Here is a 24,047-nt window from a genome sequence, read left to right on the forward strand (position 1 = left end):
ATAAAGTTGTATTACGTTGAAATCCAACGAAATATGACGCGCGCAACAAGTAATGAAATTAAAAATTTCAAATTCCAAAAATAATATATTTTTCAAACTAATTACGTGTTTGGTGCATAGTAACTGTCCAGTTATTATAATTACATCCCATTTATTATTTCTCAAAGTCCATTTTCTTGTTAAGCCTAATGCATACCTCCTAGGAAAGTTTGCAGCCCAGCGGGGCGGAGAATAACAAGTTGACTCGGATATTGAGTACAACTGTCGGCCCAGTTGCATTGCTGATGTTGAAAAAAAGGCCTATGTAGTACAGTACAACCTAACATGGTTACTCAGCACACATTCAGCGACGTCGGAAAGGCCCAAACAAGGCTTCTGTACAACTTTTTGAAGTCACTGAGCTCAACTAATAACTTAAGAAAAAAAGTTAGATTACAGTGGAACCTAATTAAAAGCTGTCACAAGCAAATAAATAATTCAACGGGTCCCACTTGTGCGTGTGCACACGTGTGTGCGTGTGTGTGTCTGTGTGAGAGAGAGATAGAGAGAGAGACCCATCGGTCGATGCTCGTAAATACATCTTTCAGCCATATGCATTGCTGATGCTCAGTAAAAACTTATATAGTTGACACAATCATATAGAACATCATAGCACACTAAACTTGCATACAAAAATTTCACGCAGGCGGCACAATCAGGATGGAAGCAGTGGATCGCTACGGGAAGGGCTATGTTGAAACCAATGAAGTCGTACATAATGGTTCATCGTCTTTATCAATGACGGGGAAATATCTTAAATGTTGTGCAAAGAAAACAAACAGACAACACAATAAGTTCTGCTAGCACATTAAGTTGACGTACATCCCTTTCTAAAAAAAGTTCAGGTACAAAATTAGAACAGGTCACAATCAAATGTACTGGCATATCAGTGCTTCACACCCATAGCTCGGATTTAACTAGTATCTGACAAGATTCAGTTGTTACCTCAAATTAGAGCACATCCAGGCAGCCAGCCCTGCCTCTTCTCCCAAAGAAGCAGTGGCCTCCGCCGCGCGATGGAGTAGGCCCTGTGCCATCCATCGTTCCGAGCAACACGGGGAAAGTCTAACGTTGACTCCTGTAATGGACGTCGTCGACGGACCCTGGCACCAGCGGTGGCGGCAGGACTTCGATTGATGGATTGACCACTTCTTCGACATGCACGAACACTCAATACAGGTACATCCCTAACGTGGTCTGTGGTGGCCTTGGTGGCGACAAATAGTACAACCCCGGTTCCTGCACCGGTATCTCAACACCAATCACCTTCGGTATGGTGGATGGCTTCTTCATCCATGCCATAACCGTCAGAGCCCAGCTGTCTGGAGGAACAAACATACTTACGAGCTCACCTCCAAGGTCGTTGATAAGCTCGTTCATGGACTCGCTGTTGCAAGCACGTCGAGGCATGCCGTGGAAGGTAAGATTTGTTAAAAACTCAAGCTCAAAGGGCACCGAGCCCCATCCTGGGTGCCACTGATCAAAGCTCACCAATGCGCCATCGCAGAAGAAACGCTGGGAAGATTCAAACACATGACTGCAGTCGAAAGTTGTCCGGAACCTGACGAAGAAATCAGCTGGTGGTGGACAGACTTCGACGCGCAAATATGCTCTCGGCACGCAAGCGCACGAAAACACCGGTGGCGCCCACATGTCGGCCTAAGAGTCCTTATTCTTTCTTTTTTGGAGAGCCCGACCTTTTTTTCAGGATCTTTTGAGAGCCCGCCCTGAGAGTCATAATTAACCCGTTTGGCATTGCGTTACTACTCGGCCCATATTCAACAACACCTCACTGGCCCAAACAAGTGTACATCATCGAAAACACGCTGAGCTCAAATTATATAACTTGAAAAAAGGAGATATACTCTGAACACTGGAGAATGGTGATGCCCTCATTTAGCCCACCAATAGTTCGAGACAATAAACAGTTCGAAACAACGATATATACAACATTCAAACACTGACTAGTGACTACTACTGGCATAAACAACAAGACATGATAGTTCATAAGAAGTCTTGCTACACCACCAAAACGCACCCATCTGTAGTGCTCAGACTCTCGTGATCCAGACGAGAATGACATTCTAAAAAAAGCAACTATTACATAGTAAGAGTGACATAGACGAGGATGAACAAATGACAAGGAATATGCATAACAAAATAAAGAACTACCCATCCCGAACCAGCAGCAAAGACAACAAAGTCATTCGAAGAGATGATCCAACACCATCATAATTTGCAGCCCCGCTTCAGTGACCAGTGATCTAGAGACACCAGTACTCCACCCTTTCGATGCAACAACCCAATTACCTATCAACCTGAAGGCTTGAACCACATCATTTCCTGTCGTAATTGAGACATCCAAGGATCAAAGTTAATCTGGATGCCTTTGTCATTCTCACCTTCTTTTGGCTACAGGCTGTATCATTGACAATCAGGGGAGTTTGCTCCCGAACTCCTAGGGCCCACTGTGTAGACACAGTTTTCCATAGAAAACAGAGCCTCTCTGCCATCAAGGTCCTTGCCAACGGTGATCTCCTGGTTAATTGAATAATTGAGTCCGAGAAAAAGAGCGTGTGAACCAAGGCTGTTTACCCGCCTCCAACTAAAAAATCCTAAAGGCCCCAACAAGCTGGTATCCTGCTCATAGACGTAACAGCCACTGTCCGGATACTCACGTATTACACGGTGCTTGTATATAGTGGGTTTTTTGCAATATAACTTTTTCGGCTCATGTGTCCGAATGATCTTCAGTCTTTTGTCATCGTCTGATCGAGCGAGGAACTAGTTGTGCTTCCCTGTTTTTGGCAAAGGTGGTGTGATTACAAAGGGCAATAACTGTAGGGACACTGCATCATATCAAAAAGGACAGACATTGTTAATGTAAGATCAGCATTGTTCAGAGTATGAGTAGGATAATGCAAGAAACATCATTGATATGTCCCTGTTGGAACTGGGAGGAAAATACAGGGAAATCTATACTGGGTTCGAAAATATAGAAGTGCCATGCATGGTTATACTCATGTTATCTCGCAATCGATTCTTCACAGGAAACTACCATGTCATGCATGTTATGTAATCATGTTCTGTCCTCACAAACAAATTCTTCAAGGTAACTAACAGACCATGCATTGTTATATACTCGTTTTCTGTGAGAATTTTTTTTGTGAGGATATTATTCTGGCCATTGATTGCTGAAGGGCGAATATAGGTATGTACACATGGTAAGCATTGCAGGATTTCACTACTTCCAAATATAGAGTTCTCCATATGCACATTTACTTCCCTAATGTATGGTTAGATGAAACCAACAGTGTGGTGCATGTTTCTACAATATTCTGCAAAACAAGGTCCATCCAACTGACGTAGTAATCTAGATGACTTGGACCGCGATGGTAATACTCTATATAATCCAACGGAGGAAGGATAATCTCATGAGAGGTCTGGAAGTTCACGAGCACCAACTTTTTACCGTCTTCTCTGAAGGCAGCCATACAGTGGGAGTTCATGCCGACCCAGTACATACCTGCCAAGAAGTTTCGGGCGATGGTGATCGGATCGATGTCGAGGGAAATGATGTACGGTGACCCACTACATACCTGCAAAGAAGTTTCGGCTAATGGAGATCGGATTGAAGTCGAGGGGCATCATGCACGCCTCCGTATCATGGTGAGCCAATCTCGCAAGACCAGATAGCAGCAAGCAGGGTGTCTTGAAAAGCTTAGGCCTCGCTTCAACGATGGCCGTGTGCATGTCCCTCGAGCATGCAGCCAGCCGCAGGGCGCTCAACATATCCATACACGGACAACAGAGGTCGAGGATGTCACTGGGGAGATTGATCCAATCGCGGCTCATATGGATGTTGCGCGGTTCGCGTTCAGCCATGGTGGAGTTTGGAAGGAGGCTTGATTTACGGGGGAGAAGGATGTCGGTGCTGGAGCGGCTAGCGAGGGAATAGTGGTACTGGGGGAGGCGAGTGAGGCGACGATACACGGGGGCACAGTGAGATGGAGACGGAGGAGATGGAGATGGAGTGGTGCTATGGGAGCGGAGAGGGAGACGAGGCGAGGCGCCAATGTGCTGTACAGCGGTGGTGACAGACTACAGAGTGCACAGGGTGAGGCTGACTTTGGTAACCCGAACACGCCGCCTGGACTAGTGTCAGGCGCAGGGTGTTGTCACTTCACTGTGAGGACCAGATGAATAGTATTTTGACCATCAAGTGTACCACAGTTGTACTACTACTACTACTAGTAGTAGTAGGAACATGAGTACTCCAGTATTGTATAGCGGAAATTGGTCTCCCGTGCTAGCATGCCTGTTCACTTTATCATTCAGGTATCATCCATATTGCGAGCAGAACCAAATTCTCGTGCATGCCCAATCAACGCCCTGCCGCGATGCATGCAGTGGTCGTCTGGTGCATCAAGGACAGCATGCAGATCGTTCCACACTTGAGAAGAGGAAAAATGGAAAGGTAGAACGCGGCAGCAGAGGAAGAGAACGCTGGCTAATGAGGCTGGGAGGGGATCAAGCAGGAAGTTAATGCTCCACGCCTAAAGGTTTTCGGAAAACTTGATTTTCATAAGGTGACTTATACTCACCTAAACAAAGGGAGTATTCCTTAACCAGAGAATGTTGTGTCTCCCACTCACGCGCTAAAAAAACCATGACACATTTTTTATCTGTTTGCATAGGTCCCACCTATTAGGAAGGATGGGCACGTACACGAACAGGTACGACTCATTAGTCTACCCGCATAGCCTTTTTGTTTAGTCTACCTAGCCGTCTAATCAACTGCCTGCACGCCACTTCTCCCATTTACTTCTCCATCGGGTACCGATTCTCCTCGGCTTCTTCACCTCCCCTTCGTCTTCATTTGCATCCAAACCCCACTGTGTTCACATTGTTTTAAGGGACCTCTTTAAATAATCATCTACTACTTCAGTTAGACTAGCCATCTAATCCTAATTCTCCAAACCTCTTTAAATAATCATCTACTACTTCAGTTAGACTAGCCATCTAATCCTATCACTGCCTTGCCCTGCCTTTCCTTTGCTGACAGGTGGGACCCACACTTATGGGTCCCACATGTTAGTGACAGAATGGTAGGATTTTTCGTGTCAGGGGATCCTCATCCCCCCGACGTGCCCCTCATCCCTCTCAGCCCCACCGCTCCTCTGCCTTTGTGTGCATGACATGCGGGCCAGCTGAACTGCGGCGACCATCAACTTTCTACCACAGACACACCCGATTGGACGCGGTTTGCCTGCTCCGCTGCTGTGCTCCGATCCGTACTCCCGCACCATCGAATTTTCATCCAGCGGCTGTGACACATTTCGTCCCGGGCATCAATCCTGAGCTGGAGTACTTATGTACTATAGGTAGTACCCGCTGGTGTGGCCATCTACGCCTCGTAACGCCCCGACGCCCAGCTGTGGCACCCTCGCCACGGCCACGCCACCACCGGCCGGTTCATCTTGAACGAGTGAGTCGCGAACCACGCCACCACCATGAGAATGACATGTGGGCCAGCCGCATTTAAGGTCTGCATAACATTGACTCATAGGCCGGGCACTAAGGCACTGAAGTTCGGTCCCGTGGGCCCCGAGAGGGAAATGTAACTCCTGCGGCAGGCCTTGTGGTGCTCCCGCAGTACGAGCTCGTGCCAAAACTGGAATTTGTTTCTTACTACTACCAACTAGTACTAGTAAGGTACACGTGCATTGAACACATGAGATTCTGGTGGTTTGTGCATTATGCTTCTACATGTGGAGCTTTCTGGATTCTAACATGTGGCAAAATCTGGTGGAATGTAAGGTTAGGCAAGTTTGATTAACTTAGGTGAGTGTTTGGTTCAAGCCACACCTCAGGCAAGCCACACTAAGGCCCCACATGACATACACACAAAAAATGTGGCAAGCTTCCCTTAGGCTTGCCAACTTGTGGCTCTCATTTTGAAGAACTAATAACTTTACCTAAGCTTAGTTGTGGCAAAGTTAGTCATGAATTAAGTTCAACCATGGAGTCTTCTAGATTATACATGTGGCAGAATCTGGTGGATGATATCCAATGGCTAGTAGTGCTCGGATTTGCCATCTTTGTACCGTCGGAGTGGCTTCATCCAACGACCAACTTTCAAAGTTTTTCACACACTATATATGGGGTATAGATATAGATGTGCCGGTCCGTTGCAATGGATCCAAAGTATATCTATTTAGTGGAGTGCACTCTAAAGACATTATCTATTTTTTTTCTCTAACCTTCCATAGCCATGCAACCAAGTCACATAAGCTTCATGGGTGCCCCCCCACATCATATTATTCATACTACGTTGATTGAAAAAAAGATAAATCACCCAAGACAAGATCTTCCCGTTTTTTGTTCCTACGATGTTGTGCCGTGCACGTACCTACTAGTTGTATAGTGATAGTACTAGTAATATAGTATTAGGAGTACAAACTTGGTACTAGTAGGAGTAGTACTAGTACGGAATGCTCCTACTCTATCAACGAGCCCCGTCTGACACCAAATTTCTTGGCTTCCGTGCTACACCTAGATCTTCCCCTCGTTTCTGTTTTCCAATCCGGCGGCGGGCGGGGTGTTGGTTTGCTCAACAGCGGTCCCACATGAAAGTGAAAATGCTAGGCAACACGCCTTACCTAAGCTATGTGTCGTGCCGGACGGGCCGTGTTGTACTCCCGATTCCCGGGCGTGTGGGGGTGCGACGCGAACGCGGCATGCCTTTTCCTTTTACCAGCAATGTGCCCGTGCGTTGCGACGGATCCAAAGTAGTAGAATAGTAGTATTTGTTCAAAAACTTGAAAGAAATCACTATTGTTTTGATATACTCCTAATATATTACTCCCTCCGTACCTAAATATTTGTATTTTTTGAGATTTCAAATGGACTATCACATACGGATTATATAGACATATTCTAGTGTTTCTAGCAAGATGCCTGCGCGTTGCACGAAGTTGATGGAAAAGGTAAGCACAACTTATAAATTGACGGATGGAGTACTAGTTACAGTGATGCATATAATTAAGCAAAGGGATCGCACATGTCGGTATTGACTGGAACGAGAATGCAACAGCACAATAAGAATTAAGGCCATGATGATGCAATCGCAGTGGTGGTTACAGAAGGCAAGAAGAAAGATGGATCCACGAACGTACGACCTCCTCCTCCTCCTCAACTTAGTGCGCCAGGCCACCGACCGGCGGCTAAGGAGCGGTGGCTTTTGTGGCGAGGTCGAGGTGCTTCTAAGCAAAGGCATCCAAGGCTTCCAGCCGGTTCAGGAAGGCCAACGTCGTAGCGTCCTCACTGGCCTTGTAGATACCTATGTACACGATTTCCTCATACACGTGGATGTGTAGGTCGATGAATTCTTGCAGGGCGAGGCGCCTTGCGGCGAGCGTGACCTCTAGGTGGACATTCTTCGTGGCGTCGGCGGGCAGTCGCAGGGCCACCAGTGCTTGAAAGAGGTTCCAGCCATGGAGGCCGATTAGGGTGGCAAGCAATGAGGAGCCCAGGCGCGCGGGCTGGAGGAGTACGGCGATGTCGTCCGCGAGCTTCTTGAGGACGGTGAACTTGTTGCTGGTGGCAACGATCATCTGGTCCAACTGAGATTCGTAGTTGGCATCGACGGCGGCCATCCACCAGCCGGTCTCCAACACCGTCTGGAGACGATCCTCGGCACCATGCCGCAGGCCGGCGTCGTGGACCATCTGGCGCAACCGCTGGCCGCTCACGCGCATCGCTGCCATGGGTTTGGAGTGATCTCTTTTGTGCTTAGTGTAGGTGCTTAGGCAAATGCTTAGGTGTGTATGATGTGGTAGATGCATTGGAATGGAGGGGCGCCTTTATATGAGGGCAATGAGGGCAAACTGCGTTGCATTCACATCGTGTAGCCTCTTTTCTCGGACCTCCTCCCATTACTTCCCTCATGCATTAATTGAAGGAGGATGCATTGGCCGTTCAACATATCGGGAACCGCTACTCCCTCCCTCGTCTGCATTAAAGCCGTATCGGGAACTGCGCCACCCGCTGTCAAATTGAATACCCCCCCCGTCTAGGTGAGTATTAAGTCATCTTACGAAAACCAAATAGTAAACACATAGGCGTGGTGCATTAACTCTCACGTTGTTTCTTATTTTTTTGACATAAATAGAGGAATCAACCAAGAAGAGATGTGGGGCTTGTATGCTTTTAATGACTTGAGACTATCAAACATGACATGCAGTGGTCAGTTCGTTGCACAAGAACAAATACAACCCACATCAGCACACATGCATCTTATATAGCATCACATCCAATGGATATAAAAGATGAATGAGACCAAATTATATCTCATCTAGATGATTTCTAGCAAAACTGTATTAATAATACTTAGTACCCCTGCGCCATGTATCGTATATTAGTATCATGTAGTACTTTATTTATTTATGAGGTATCCAGATGGCACTGCACCGCCAAGAAAAGAGGGTAACATCAAAATTATGGACTACTTTTTTGAGTATGTTGGTAAGGTCCGGTCATAGTCACTTGTTGAAATCTCTAAAAATACAAATACTCCCTTCGTCCGGAAATACTTGTCATCAAAATGGATAAAAGGAAATGTATCTAGACGTATTTTAGTTTTAGATACATCTCTTTTTATCCATTTTGATGACAAGTATTTTCGGACGGAGGGAGTAGAAAAAAGAGTTGGTGATGATGGTGTGCGTGCCATCCTGCAATATAGGCCATCAGATTTATATCTAACGGATAGGAAAGAAACTATGTCAATTTTGCAAAAATATACCCACACGTCTTTCCACGTTCGCAAATAAGGCCTTCCCTCGTTCAACCTTTTCTCCCACAAGATAAACTACTCATACAAATGCATCTTGAGGTGTCCATAGAATCAAAGAGAGGGATGATGTGTGTGTGTGTGCGCACGCGATCGATAAAGAGTGCCATCAAATTTGTGTGTGCCCACGTCAAAGATATAGAGTGGCTGGCCTACTGGAACGTGAGATGGGACATGTGCAGTTTGTCTCTGTGGCATGGATACCTACTTGCAGCGCTCGACTATCGGTGTGTGGTGGGGGAAGAGGGAGGCCCAATTAACTATAGAGGTACAATGGCTGGTATATGTGTGGAGGAGGAGAGAGGCCTACCTGTGTATTAAGGAGATTGATCTGCCTCATGTATTAAGGGAGATCGATCGGCATCCATGCATATGTGCAGGAGAGGAATAAGGTTGGGAGAGAGACAGAGCTAGAGTGTTGGAGGGGGTGGTAGTGGAGTTGCTTCTAACAAATGCTGGGATAGGCTTGCTAGACAAACGGAGGGCACACCCGCAATATCAATAAGAGAGGAGAAGGCTACTTGTTGTCTGTGCACGTGTGTGTGTGTGAGACGGGTCAGGAGGCATGCACGAATGATGACGGGGGATGATGTGGCTGTGGTAAGCAGACGTAACTACATAGGAAGATCAATCGCCCTTTGTTAGAGAAAGGAGAGACATAACTTGTGAGGTACATCGATCGATGGGGGGGGATAGTTAAAGTCGATCTAGGTATATGTTGGGAGATCGATCGGTATACATGCATGTGTGTGTTAGAAGCAAATGAGGCACGAGGAGAAGGATAGAGAGAGAGGGATGCATGTAGGAGGTGGTATGAGAGGCATACTATATCAAGGGGGTAGGAGTGTGCGCGTACGAGAACGATGAAAAGAGTGGTGGGAGTGAGGCATGGTCGGTGACAAGAGAAGAGGGGAAGCTTGTGTTTGTGCTAGGCACACCTGGCTAGAGAGGCATATCGATCAATGTGTGCCGTAAAGAAGGAGCTAGGGGGCCTACACACACCGTGGGTGAACGACCTAAAGTGAAAAGACGAATTTGCGCGATGGAGCTAGAGAATGCTCAGGGAGGGTGAGAGCGATGCAGGCGTGTGTATGCACAAGAGAAAGTTAGCGCTAGCTACAAAGATAAGAGGGTTGTGTGGGTGTAAAAGACAAATAGAGATCATATATACTTCATTATAAAAAGCGAATTCGGATATTTGAAGAATTTATCATAGTGTTTCAAACCGACGCATGTGTGAATATATATAACGGTGATACACATGGTGTGGTTATGAACATGTTATACTACATTTAATATATTTTATCTCTACTCTTATAAAAAACGGAGTTGTTGATGATGGTGTGCCTGCCATCCTGCATTATAGGCCGTCCGATTTATATCTCGCAGATAGCAAGGAAACTATGATGGTTGAAGTTGGCAACAATCATGATTGTAGATTCTTATTGAAATAGAGAAACGAATTCAAATTTAGTTCGAATTGCAACGGTAGTATAGACATTTGGAATTCACTAAAATGTTGGTATGAGTAGGTTACATGCATTATACAACAAGCGAAAAAATTTAATCGGACATAACATGGATTCATACTCCCTCGTTCCATCTATATAGGGCGTAATGAGATTTTTAAGACCGCCTTTGACTATTGACAAGATTAATAGTACATGACATGCACAATGTGAAAATTATGTCATTGAAAGAACCTTTCACAGACGAATTTAATGGTGTGCTTTGTGTAAGTTGCATGTCATATATCATTGCGCTAATATTTGGTCAAAGTTAGCATCGAAAAACGCATTAGGCCCTATATAGATGGAAGGAGGGAGTAGCTTTGAATAGCATTTGTATAGTAAAACGGGGCAAGACTCTCTCTTTGTGTGGTGTGAATAGTTTTATTTTTTCGTTTTCTTTTTGGTTGAGGGAAGTGCGAATTGATTTGGTACGTACAAGTACAATATTACTACACGTTAGGCTTGTCCCTAAAATTCAACCCGCGTCTTGTTATATCCCGAAAATTCAGATATTGTGCTCCCAAAACTGGTGCCTTCCCAACCCGCGCCTTGCTATCCCGAAATTACAACACGCGTGAAAACTCCCTCCAGCTGCCAAATCCCGACACATGAAATCCCCCTTCTAACCCTGAGCCGAAAGGGCCGCTAGTTCAAATCGGTGGGGGGTACTTTTGTAACACACCCTACATTTTGGACAAGCACGTCCCTAAGTCATGCTTCACCCCTCCCATTGCCCCCTTTTCGCCAATTGAAATCCCAGGCTGCCATAACCTCTCCGCTCCAGCCGCGAAACCCCACCCTCCTCCGTCCGCCACGTCACCGCTGCCCAGCCGGAGCCTCTTCCCCGACGACGTCGTCCACCGTAACAGCTCGACGTCCCTCGTCCACCGCCCCGGATGAGGATCCGTCGTCCATCTCGCTGTCCCGCCGGTTCAGCCGCCCCGTCCTCCACCTCCAAGGAGCTACTCCGACGATCGCCTCGTCTATCGCGGCTGCTCCATCACCACAACGCTGCCTTAACCTGCTCCACCGGAACCGCAACATCCTCACCGACTCCTCGGACGAAGCCAAGGCCTACTCGGCGCCACCAAAGAGGTTGTACACTCATCGCATCGCACCTTCTCCTTAACTCGACCTCCTGGCGCCGATGGTGCTCCATCCCACACCCCCATGGAGCGGCTACCTTGAAGCCGGCACCGCAGGCGACATCTCCACGGCAGCTCTCCCCTAGTGCGAGGCCCCTTCGGCGGTGGCGTCCATACCAGCCGGATCTGCTGCTGCTGCTCCGGCTCTCCCTTGCTCGCTCGCGCTGCTGCTGCTGCTTCAGCTCTCACTCGATCGCTCGCTCGCCCAACTGCTGCTGCTGCTCCCCCCTTGCTCGTGCTGCTGCTCTGCTCCGATTAAGCCACACTTCAGTCGACTGAATCGACTTTTGGGTCAGTCGATTTTTAGGGGTTGGGGGGCTCGCCGGAGTTAAGGAAGAACCACCCGCAGCGGGGACGGGGGCTCGCCGGAGAGGTACCCCACTATCTATCTTAGGGTTCAAGGTGGGAGGGGGGGCGGGGGGCCCAGATGGCTGGCCGGGGCGGCGGTGGCGAGTTGTTTCGGGGCGGCGAGGCGGCGCTGGGGCCGGCGGTTCGGCCGGTGGTGGCTTGCGGCTCAGGGGGGTGCAGGTTGAAGATGAACTGCAGGCCCTCCCTAAACTACATGTCAAGTGCCTCTCTGCTACCATTGCATTCAGTTTCGGCAGTAGCATTCAGATTCCATAGTAAATTTCAGTTTCGACAGTTAAGTTCAGAGTCAACAGTTTTTACCTCATCTGTTGTAGTCAGGTGGTTTTTGGTGATGTTAATTTTACATCCATTTTACATCATCTATTGGAGATGCTATTAGAATCCCACTTGAGATTGACGATGTATGTCTTGTGCTGCTTTAGCCTTGACGTCTTACGGCTCACCGGAGCTACTCCAACGCCAGAACGATCCATCACAACAGAGCAGTGCCCTGGACGCCGTCTACAGATTCCTCAGATCTTCCTCCACACCTCCGACAACCACCTCTGCCTCAACTGCTTCAGCGACCAACCCAATGATGCTGAGGTCGACACGGCTACAGAAAATAGGTTGTGCACTTGTTGCATCACTTATTACTATACATTCACGTTGATCCATTAGGGCTATTTTGGTTCAACGGAAAAATGTCGATCCACTGGTTGTTACCATCACTCTAAATTTTTGCATGCTCTCCTTACATAATCTCACCATATTTTTTCGTATGCATGTCAGATATTGTACACAGTCATGCTGAACATGTAGAGAAAAAGAGAAGAGTTTTGCACGGCAATACAATGTAATGTAGACATCGCTCCATGGTGGGTTCAATGGCAAACCCTCCCGACCCCTCTCTAGATTGTAATCCAGAGGAAGATATCTGTTCTGAGGCGGATTCAGATGCCGCTGACCACTCCTATTTACCCCAAGGTGTTTGCTCTACCTTGGCATGATGATGTTAGTCATATCATGCATATGTTGCCTTGCAGTGCCTACTTTTGACATCATATATGTCTTCTGCTTAGTTTAGACATGTTCTGTAATGCCACCTGTTTAGTTTCTATATCATATATGGGAATTATGCAGTCTCATGTCTTTTAGCCAGCCATAATATATGTGAAATGTGCAATGCCATCCTGTTTAACCAGGCATCATATATTTGAATGATATCTTGCCCATCCTTTTCTTCATTACATTTCCATTTGTTGACAATGTTTGTACATTAAACTAGTCTTCCTGTGAATCAGCCATTTGGGTGGGAGATGGAAAAATCTGGAGTGAAAACAAGGCCTTCAGAGCAGACAGTGCTACCTGTCGAAGCAGATCTCTTGTTGGGTCCCGATAGCTCCTCAGAGATGGATTCAGAGACAGATGACCAGTCCTATTCCCCCACCGAGGTGTATGCTCTAACTTGGCACGGTTATACTGCTCATATCATGCATACGGTGTCTTGTATTGCATAGTTTAGACATCATATACACAATATTCAACACCATGTTCTTAGTTCAAACATCATATCGAATGCCCTCTGTTTAGCATATAAATCACATATGTGAATTAAATGATGCGATCCTGATTACTGAGATAACATGTAGGTGAATTATGTCATGCGATCCTATTTAGTTATTCATCATATCTTTGAATTATGTTATGCTATGCTATCCAGTTTAGATAGACATCATATATGTGAAATTATGTCATGCTATCCGTTTTATTTAAACAATATACATGTCAACTATTTCATGCCCTCTTTTTTCCACACTATCTATTGCATCTGTCTCTCATACAATGTCTGTACATTCAACTATGTTTCCTGTTTATCAGCCATTTGAATTGGAGCGGGTGATGCCAGTATCTAGCGGACTAAAAACACGGTCTTCAAATAAAACAGTGCTACCTCTTGGTGGAGATAGCACCCCGGTTGTACATGCACAAGAACCAACCCTACCACACATAACCCAAACTCTCGTAGATTGTACCCCTACTACGATGGACAGAGAACCAGCTTCACCCAATCTAACCCCAACCCCAGCTGATAGTAACCCAGTTCCTGTTGACACAACACCATCTCCACCACAGAGCTCCCAAACAAGAGCAGTTAGTAAGGCAGCTCTAGTGCCCAACGGGCCAGTACTATCACGGCGAACCCTAACTCCACCAGTTAGTACGCCTATTCCTGTGGAGGAAGCACAACCAGCTAGTCGTAGTTTAGCATCTATCGCATTTGATGTTGTTAAATCGTATGTGCGTATCTTCCCATCTTGGAAATATTATACTGAAGATGAAGGAAAATACCAGTTGCAGGTGTTTATCCAGGAGTTATGTGTAAGTAATGTTATTCATGGCAATTACTTTGCTTCGTCCCATACATCCTACCTCCATGATGGTTATAATACAACAAATTTCCCCATTTTTCTCTATAGAGAAGGACCGATTTGGAAACTCAGGATGAGGTAACCTGTGCTAATACCTCGGCTATCTTCAAGAATGCTTGGTGGCAGTATCGAAATTACCTGAAGAAAACGTATTTCACCGGCAAAGAAACTCATCAAATTCCCTTATGTTCTCCTGAGAGACATTTACTAGACGATGACTGGGAACGCCTTGTTCTGTACTGGTCCTGAACCAAGAATGTGGTAAAGTCTATGAGCTCATTTTCTATTTTTAAGTATTATATTCTTGCGTCTTACTGTACTCTGTTCATGTAGAACAAGTGCCTAAACCTGAAGAACAACTGTTCTAATTTAAGATTCCATTGCTATCATAGTTCAAAAAAGCGCTAGGCGTTAATTGTGCGTTTTGCCACCGCCTTGCGCTTTACCGACCAAAGCGCATGCTTATGCGCAGTTATGCACATATTATGCGTAGTTATGCGCAATGCGTTTTGCCAACGCCTAGATCCTAGGCGCGCTTAAGCGCTCTCTTAGGCGCGCCTTTTTTAACTATGATTGATTTGCTCTTGTATCACTGTATTTACTCATACAAACTTATTTTTAAATTGAAGGATCCAATCGAAACTCTAATGGCACAACAGGTATGTTCATGCATGTTTCTTTAACAGGTTTGCTCTTATCAATAGCCCTGTTGATTTCAATTTCAATTGTGTATACAATTGACTTTCATATCATGCACATTACTAGCATCACAATAGAGCCAATAGTGTTGTTGTACATGTAGACCCGTGGTACCCATCTGAAATCTTGTTGTGCCGTGTAGTTTCCCACGCTTTATATTCTTTCACTGCTACTTTGTCTTGAACTGATATGATTTGAACCGTGTCTCTATTTTGATTTGGCAAGACAATGCAGTGACCATAGGACATATATATATGTTTGTTTGATGCTTTTATTATGTACTAGTACTTGGCAATAGAAGACTTGGTAGTTTAATCCTGTCCACCTTACTAATGAACTGGTTCACCAAAATGAGTTTCATATACTAGTACATGCTAAACTTGTTATGTGTCTGCTTGTTTCTTCTTTTAGAATGCTGACAGAATATTGGGGAAGAGTGCCTTATTAAGCAATGGTAAAGGAAGTAATGCAGATAAGGTTCAGGATAGTGACACATCCTTGTTGGTCTCCAACAAAGCTGATAAAACAGCTAAGGAATACTATCTTGAAGACAGCGAGACAACCCCAAAGTCCTGTCTTGGTTTAGTGTTCGAGTTACTGGCCACTACCGCTTGCACAAGCTATTCAAACTCACTGTTTGAATTAGTTCGGTTTCTTGAGTCTCAACTACAAGCTGAAAGACATCGATCAGCCGTGCTGCGACAAGAAGCGGAAGGACTGCGGAAGTCCCTGGAGCATTCAGATGCATACTTTCTGGTGCAACAGCAAGCGTTGGAGGATTTTAGCGCCAAACAGGACAAAGCTAATCAGCTTGCTAAGCTTATTGCCAGCATGGTGGATACCAAGGATAACGTTTCTTGAGCTCTTCTGAAGTTGTTTCAGTTATGCTCTTGTTTTTCTGCCGCGTTTATTTGCACTGGTGGCCAATTTTGTCGGCCAGTGTATGTAATGTGCTACTTTGTTCCCTATATTTGCACTGGTGGCGAACTTTGATGCCCAGTGGATGTAATATGTGTAATAGCGGTAACAGGCTAGCATTAATTGCTTGCTTATTTATTTCCTTATTGTCTTGTTTAGTTGTTTGCTTGTAGTCACTGCAGTTCTTTTTCTATTTTTTTTCTAGTGGCCACAATAGCCTATTTTTGGTAACTAGGCCCAAATAATCATGGCAACACACGGACTGTTGTAACCATGGGCCTCCTGCAGGCCATATGATCCATGGGCCTTCGTTCGGCCGTAGGGTCCATGGGCCTTCTATACGGGCCTTAGGGTCCATGGGCCTTCTATGGGCCATAGGGTCCATGGGCCTTCTACGGGCCGTAGGGTCCATGGGCCTTCTACGGGCCGTACGATCCATGGGCCTTCTACGGGTCGTACTATCCATGGGCCTCATACAGGCCATAGGATCCATGGGCCTTCTACGGGGCGTATCATCATTTCGCCAATCATGGGCCGTACTATTCGTGGACCATAACGGGCCGTTAATAAGCCGTATTTGATAACTCTATGAAAACAGCCCAACGTATTAACGGTCCGCAAACGGGCCGACTGTAACAACGGGCTGAATTTGGCCCACAAGCAGAAAATGACAGTAACAGGCCGTATGTAACCGAATGCTGCAAATGAGCCCAAGAATCAATGGGCCCTGAGAAGGCCGAAAGATAACTTGGGTTGGAAACGTCCCAATGGAATAACGGGCCGTTAATGGGTATAAAGTGATACACTGTTCATTACGGGCCAGTTTCACCACGGGCCGTTAATGGGCCAAGAGTTACAAAGGTCCTCATATGGGCCGAAAGAAGTCATGGGCCACACATGGGCCGGAAGTTAAAACAGGCTGAATCATATTGGACGGCCCAGATGACGCTACTGGGCCTAATTCGGAAAGGGCGTAACGGGCCCTGGGTTAGCGAGCTGTAAATGGGCTATATGCGAACAGGCCATTAATAGGCTTTCCGTGGGCCGGCCTGCCACCTTTTGACCAAGTCAAACAGGCCGGCCTTTTCATAGGAATGGGACTCTGTTCGGCCGTGCCACATGTCGCCGTATAATAGGCGCCTTCGGTCCAATGAGCGGATGACATCTGTCCCAACGGTGAGCCGACACGTGTTTCCTCCAGCCAATGATGATTTTACACGTGGAAAATCCCCATTGGTCGGGGCTGTTAATGGGTTATCGGACCCAAAACCCGACCCGATAGCTTAACGGCGTTCCGTTACGGTGGATGACATGTGTCGGTCACCCTTGACGAAAGCACTTCTGTGACGCGCGATTTATCATCATGGAAGTGGACACTTCCATGATGATAATTTTGGTAATGTCATGGAACACTTCTACGACAACACAGGTATGACTATCTTGATTCTGTCATAAATTTGTCATGGATGTACATGCATGACAAAAAACGCGACCTACTGTGACAAACACGTATCATCACGGAAGTGTATTTTTTTTGTAGTGAGTAGAGAAATTTTATAGTGATGACCTTGGCTATGGGTCGGTCCACTACTTCAGCATTTTGTAATTAACTAGAAAAATGCCCGTCCGTTGCAATGAGATATAATTCTTTAGTACGCCGGCTTGTGGTTTACCTGTCTATAATAATGCAATTATGTAAATAAAAGATCATCAAATTCTGCCCATGAATTACCTTATATTTTGATCTGAAGTTTGGTAAGGAAATTAAAGTATAAATGGTTCAGAAGGTAAGTAAATTAAGTCAATTTATTATTATACAAGGAAGGTTGGACGAAGGGGTGGTGGAAAGAAAGGTGAAATGGGAACCTTACATTTTTTAAGTAGTAGAGATTTCTCCCTGCCCATGTGTGTCCTCAAGGAGATAGATGTGACGCCCAAATATTTAAGATACAGTGAACCTCTGCTAATGATGTCACGTCACCTCTATTACTGTTGCTAATCTCGCATTAGTTCGAAACCAGTTCGAATCCAAATTCAAAATCAAGCAAACAATAAAAAATTTCAAACTTTAAAACTAAAATGTTCAAGTTGTCGCAAATAATCTTTTGTTAATATTGGTGGTGAGCCAACTTTTTGTAAAGTGTTTAAATGCAAAAAATAACTAAAACAATGGCTTAAACAATTAATTAAAAACCTTTTATAATTTATAAAATAACAAACTAAAGTTATTTGAGTACCAAACTTTTCTGGGCAGTGGTATAGTATGTAACACTTTTTATGGTGAAAGTTTCCTATTTTATAAAACTGAAACACTACTGAAGTTTAATACAAAACAGAGTTAAAACAAAAGAAAACAGAAAATCAAATATATAAGAAAGGGGAAAGGCCTAACTAGCTTTGTACTTGTGGGCTCTATGTGCAACAACCAGCCCAGCCCGCGTGAAGCATCCCCTACCTCCCGCTATAGTGAGCAGAGGAGTGTGTGGCGACCATCTGTGGCGCCATGGCTGCGCCCAAATGCATGGCAACCATCCACCACCCCCCAGGCGCCTATAAGACGGCTCTACGAGCCCCCGGCCTGACCAAGCTCAATTCCCCCCTCATTCTCGTGCCGCTCACTTTTCCAGCGTGCTGTCGACCCACCGTCACCATGGCCGCCGTCGCTTGCATGCCCCCCAGTCGCTCCCATTGGCTCAGAAGATATCCAGCAGAAGCGATGACGTTGACCACTTCATCTTGGAGGAGCAGATCGGAGCCGGGAGACCTCACCGCCATCACCCGCGCTTTTCTTCTCCGCCAACCACCGGAGCTCTCTGAGGTCAATTCGCGACCACCGGTACATCCCCGGGCAAGATGGCCCCCCTACATGACCGCTGTGAGCCATCCCGACCCCCCTATTTTCCCCTCCGAGCTGACGCCCTAGGACGCCGCCGCACCTCCCCTGCTTGGAGCTGTGCTCCTCGCGCTCCATGTTCGCGCCCGCCGGCCTCTTGCCACGGCCGCCTGCGCCCGACCGTGCCCTGCACCTGGTGCGCCCCTGCTAGCGCCTCCGCGCACACATGCACACGCTTGTCCATGCGCCGCCTCTATCGCCATGCTCGCGCGCTCGGCCGCGGCCGTACTCATCGCTACCGGACATGTCCGCGCCCACCTCCACCGTTGCTCCAGTCGCGCCCCTACGCCTGCCCTCGCTCGCCTGCATCGTCCGCGCTTCCTGCAAGTGCCTGCTGCAGCTCCCGGCACTGGCGCCGTCCCCTCTTACCAGCACCTGTGGCTGCCGGTGCCCCATGACCGTGTGGGGATAGCCCTAATTAGATTAGTTCTAACTAACCCCACTAATCCACACTTACTGGTGGACCCCTCTTGTTGATTAACCAATTTAATAAACACCTAATTCGCTACAGTCACTAACTAGTGGGTCCAACCTAGTTAATTTGTTTAATTAAACCTGAAACTAACTCTGAGTCAATGACAGGGGGCCCCACCCTCCTGTTGACCAGTCAACAACTAGGCCCCCCTGGCCCACATGTCAGCCTCTTTGTACATTCTGTGTACAGGGTTGGGTACCCATAGCATTTTGTCTATTAATTTCGAAATAAAAATAATTTGAGAAAATGAATAAAACTTTAAAAATTAATATAAAATAAACTGTAACTCGGATGAAAATATTTTGTACATGAAAGCTGCTTAGTACGATGAGACGAATCCGAATACGCAGTCCTTTCGTTCACCACACGTCCCTAGCATAGTGAACATGCAACAATCCACCTCTGTTTCATCTGCTGGAATACGTGAAACACCAGGAATACTTTCTCGGATATTTCCCCCCTTTGCCGGTATCACCTAATACTGCGTTAGGTCACCTCTAGCACTACGTATTACCATGTTATGCTTTGTGTTGCTTTGATTGCTCCGTTATTTATTGTGTTCCCCCTCCGTTACTTCTTTCCCATAGACCTCGGGATCGCTGCTGATACCCCTGTGATCGACTACATTGACGACGACCCCTCCTTGCCAGAGCAACCAGGCAAGCCCCCCTTGCTCATCCTGCTTTCGTCTATTCTTTCCTCTATTGCTTGCATTAGAGTAGTGTAGTTGTTACTGTTTTCGGATGAACCTATTCTGCTGCATAGCCTGTCCTTGTTACTTCTGTTGTTATCTTTACCTGCAATCCTAAATGCTTAGTATATGATGCTGGTTTATCATCAGTGGCCCTACATTCTTGTCCATCTGCCATGCTATACTATGGGGCCGTTGATCACTCAGGAGGTGATCACGTGTATATACTTACATACATATTATATGATACATGTGGTGACTAAAGTCGGGTCGGCTCATAGAGTACCCGCAAGTGGTTCCAATGTGGGGGCTGAAAGGATAGGTGGTTCCATCTAGGTAGTGGTGGGCCTGGGTTCCCGACGGCCCCCGACTGTTACTTTGTGGCGGAGTGACAACGCAGGTTGAGACCACCTAGGTGAGAGGTGGGCCTGGCCCCTGGTCGGCGTCTCTTGTTACATCAATTAACATGCTTAATGAGATCTTGGTATTTGATCTAAGTCTGGCTACGAGCCTATACACACTAACCAACTACGCTGGAACAGTTATGGGCACTCGACGTCGTGGTATCAGCTGAAGCCTTCTTGATGTCAGCGACTAAGTGACATGCGCCAGATTGGACCGCGTAACGCAACTTCCTTTGTAATGGAGGTTGCTAGGTCTGCTCACGGGCCGCCCATGCAATGTGTAGTTGTGCAATGGGTGATGGGCCCAGACCCCTGCGCGCTTAGGATTTAGACCGGCGTGCTGACCTCTCTGTTGAGCCTGCGTAGGGCTGTGACGTGTTGATCTTCTGAGGCCGGGCATGACCCAGGAAAGTGTGCCCGGCCAGAGGGATCGAGCGTGTTGGGTAATGTGGTGCATCCCTCCAGGGAACTTTATCTATTTGAATAGCCGTGTCCCTCGGTAAAGGGACGACCCGGAGTTGTACCTCGACCTTATGACAACTAGAACCGGATACTTAATAAAACACACCCTTTCAAGTGCCAGATACAACCTGGTGATCGCTCTCTCACAGGGCGACGAGGAGAGGATCACTGGGTAGGATTATGCTATACGATGATACTTGGTGAACTTACCAGCTACTCTCTCCTATATGCTTCAAGATGGAGGCGTCCAGAAGCGTAGTCTATGATAGGACTAGCTATCTCCCTCTTACTCTGGCATTCTGCAGTTCAGTCCACAGATACTACCCATTTCATTGATACCAATGCATATGTAGTGTAGATCCTTGCTTGCGAGTACTTTGGATGAGTACTCACGGTTGCTTTGCTCCCTCTTTTCCCCTTTTCCATTTTTCTTGGATGTCACAACAAGATGATGGAGTCCGGGAGCCAGAGGATCCTGAGGATGTTTCTACGTGGAGTTCGTCTTCGAAGAGTAGTTAGGAGTCCCCAGGCAAGAGGCCTTGCCTTTTCGATCGTTGCTACTTTTGTGCTAGCCATCTTAGGGAAACTTGTTTAACTTAATGTCTGTACTCAGATATTATTGCTTCCGCTGGCTCTTGTGTTTTCGAGCTTATGTATTCGAGCCCTCGAGGCCCCTGGCTTATAATATAAAGCTTGTATTATTTTAATTTGTGTCTAGAGTTCTGTTGTGATATCTTCCCATGAGTCCTTGATCTTGATCGTACACATTTGCATGTATGATTAGAGTACGGTCAAATCGAGGGCGTCACGAGTTGGTATCAGAGCCGACTGCCTGTAGGAATCCCCCTTCCAAACTACTTGGCCGAAGTTGAGTCCAGTCATTGAAAATGTTTTTACTAACATGGCTGTGCGGCTTATGGGCCCACGTCGCCATTGGGTGGTATTAGGATATTTTATTCCTCGACCTATACTGTGGGACTCTGATCTTGTCTGCGTCCTGGGAATGGGGGTATCTAGACTTGCCTGCCTGTGGCCCATGGCGTGGCTCTACCGACGGCCCGGTACAGCCCATCTTCATCAGCAACCACTCAAGACCCTCGTGAGGCGGACGACACAGGACCTCCTCAAGGGCAGCCTCGCCAGGCTGGCTCCCAAGGAGCGGAGATATCAATGCAGGGGGCACCTCGCGAGGTTCGCGTGACATGAGCCGTGACGACCGAAGCCAGGCGGGCGCTAGCGGGCGTAGAGTGCCAGTTTCCTCTTTGGTGCTAAAGAGGCAGGCACAGGCGAGGAGTCCTGAGGCATCAGGCAAAGGTTTCCATATCGGTGCAACAAGACCAAGACCAGCAGGACGGAGGTCACCACGGAGCCCACAACTGCATCACCACCAGAACCTTTGGCAAGCAAAGACCACCTTTTGTGAGGATAACTTGTACTAGTTGTCTCCCTTCAAAATTGGCCGTTGTGGGTGATACGTCTCCAAGGTATCTATAATTTTTGATTGTTCCATGCTATTATATTATCTGTTTTGGATGTCAATGGGCTTTATTTTACACTTTTATATTATTTTTGGGACTAACCTACTAACCCAAGGCCCAGTGCAAATTGCTGTTTTTTTGCCTATTTCAGTGTTTCGCAGAAAAGGAATATCAACCGGAATCCAAACGGAATGAAACCTTCGGGAGAGTTATTTTTGGAACAAACGTGATCCAGAGGACTTGGAGTGGACGTGAAGAAACAAACAAGGAGTCCACGAGGCAGGGGGCGCGCCTACCCCCTAGGCGCGCCCTCCCCCCTCGTGGGTCCCTCGTGGCTCAACCGACCTACTTCTTCCTCCTATATATACTCATATACCCTGAAAACAACCAGGAGCACCACAAAAACCCTTATTTCCACTAATGCAACCTTCTGTACCCAAGAGATCCCATCTTGGGGACTTTTCCGGAGCTCAGCCGGAGGAGGCATCGATCACGGAGGGCCTCTCCATCAACTTCATGGTCTCTCCGGTGATGTGTGAGTAGTTTACTTCAGACCTTCGGGTCCACAATTATTAACTAGATGGCTTCTTCTCTCTCTTTGGATCTCAATACAATGTTTTCATCGATCTTCTTGGAGATCTATTCGATGTAACTCTTTTTGCTGTGTGTTTGTCGAGATCCGATGAATTGTGGGTTTATGATCAAGTTTATCTATGAACCATATTTGATTCATCTCTGAAATCTTTTATGTATGATTGGTTTATCTTTGCAAGTCTCTTCAAATTATCAGTTTGGTTTGGCCTACTAGATTGATCTTTGTTGCAATGGGAGAAGTGCTTAGCTTTGGGTTCAATCTTGCGGTGTCCTTTCCTAGTGACAACAGGGGCAGCAAGGCATGTATTGTATTGTTGCCATCGAGGATAAAAAGATGGGGTTTATATCATATTGCTTGAGTTTATCCCTCTACATCATGTCATCTTACCTAATGCATTACTCTGTTCTTATGAACTTAATACTCTAGATGCATGCTAGATAGCGGTCGATGTGTGGAGTAATAGTAGTAGATACAGGCAGGAGCCGGTCTACTTGTCACGGACGTGATGCCTATATACATGACCATGCCTAGATATTCTCATAATTATTCACTTTTCTATCAATTGCTTGACAGTAATTTGTTCACCCACCATAATACTTATGCTATCTTGAGAGAAGCCACTAGTGAAACCTATGGCCCCCGGGTCTATCTTTTATCATATAAGTTTCCTATCTATTTTATTTTGCAATCTTTACTTTCAATATTTATCATAAAAATACCAAAAATATTATCTTATCATCTCTATCAGATCTCACTCTCGTAAGTGACCGTGAAGGGATTGACAACCCCTTTATCATGTTGGTTGTGAGGTTCTTATTTGTTTGTGTAGGTACAAGGGACTTGCATGTGGCCTCCTGCTGGATTGATACATTGGTTCTCAAAAACTGAGAGAAATACTTACGCTACTTGCTGCATCACCCTTTCCTCTTCAAGGGAAAACCAACGCAGTGCTCAAGAGGTAGCAAGAAGGATTTCTGGCGCCGTTGCCGGGGAGTCTACGCACAAGTCAAGACATACCAAGTACCCATCACAAACTCTTATCCCTCGCATTACATTATTTGCCATTTGCCTCTCGTTTTCCTCTCCCCCACTTCACCCTTGCT

This window comes from Triticum aestivum, chromosome 2A (genome assembly GCF_018294505.1).
Source record: "Triticum aestivum cultivar Chinese Spring chromosome 2A, IWGSC CS RefSeq v2.1, whole genome shotgun sequence".
Lineage (NCBI taxonomy): Eukaryota > Viridiplantae > Streptophyta > Magnoliopsida > Poales > Poaceae > Triticum > Triticum aestivum.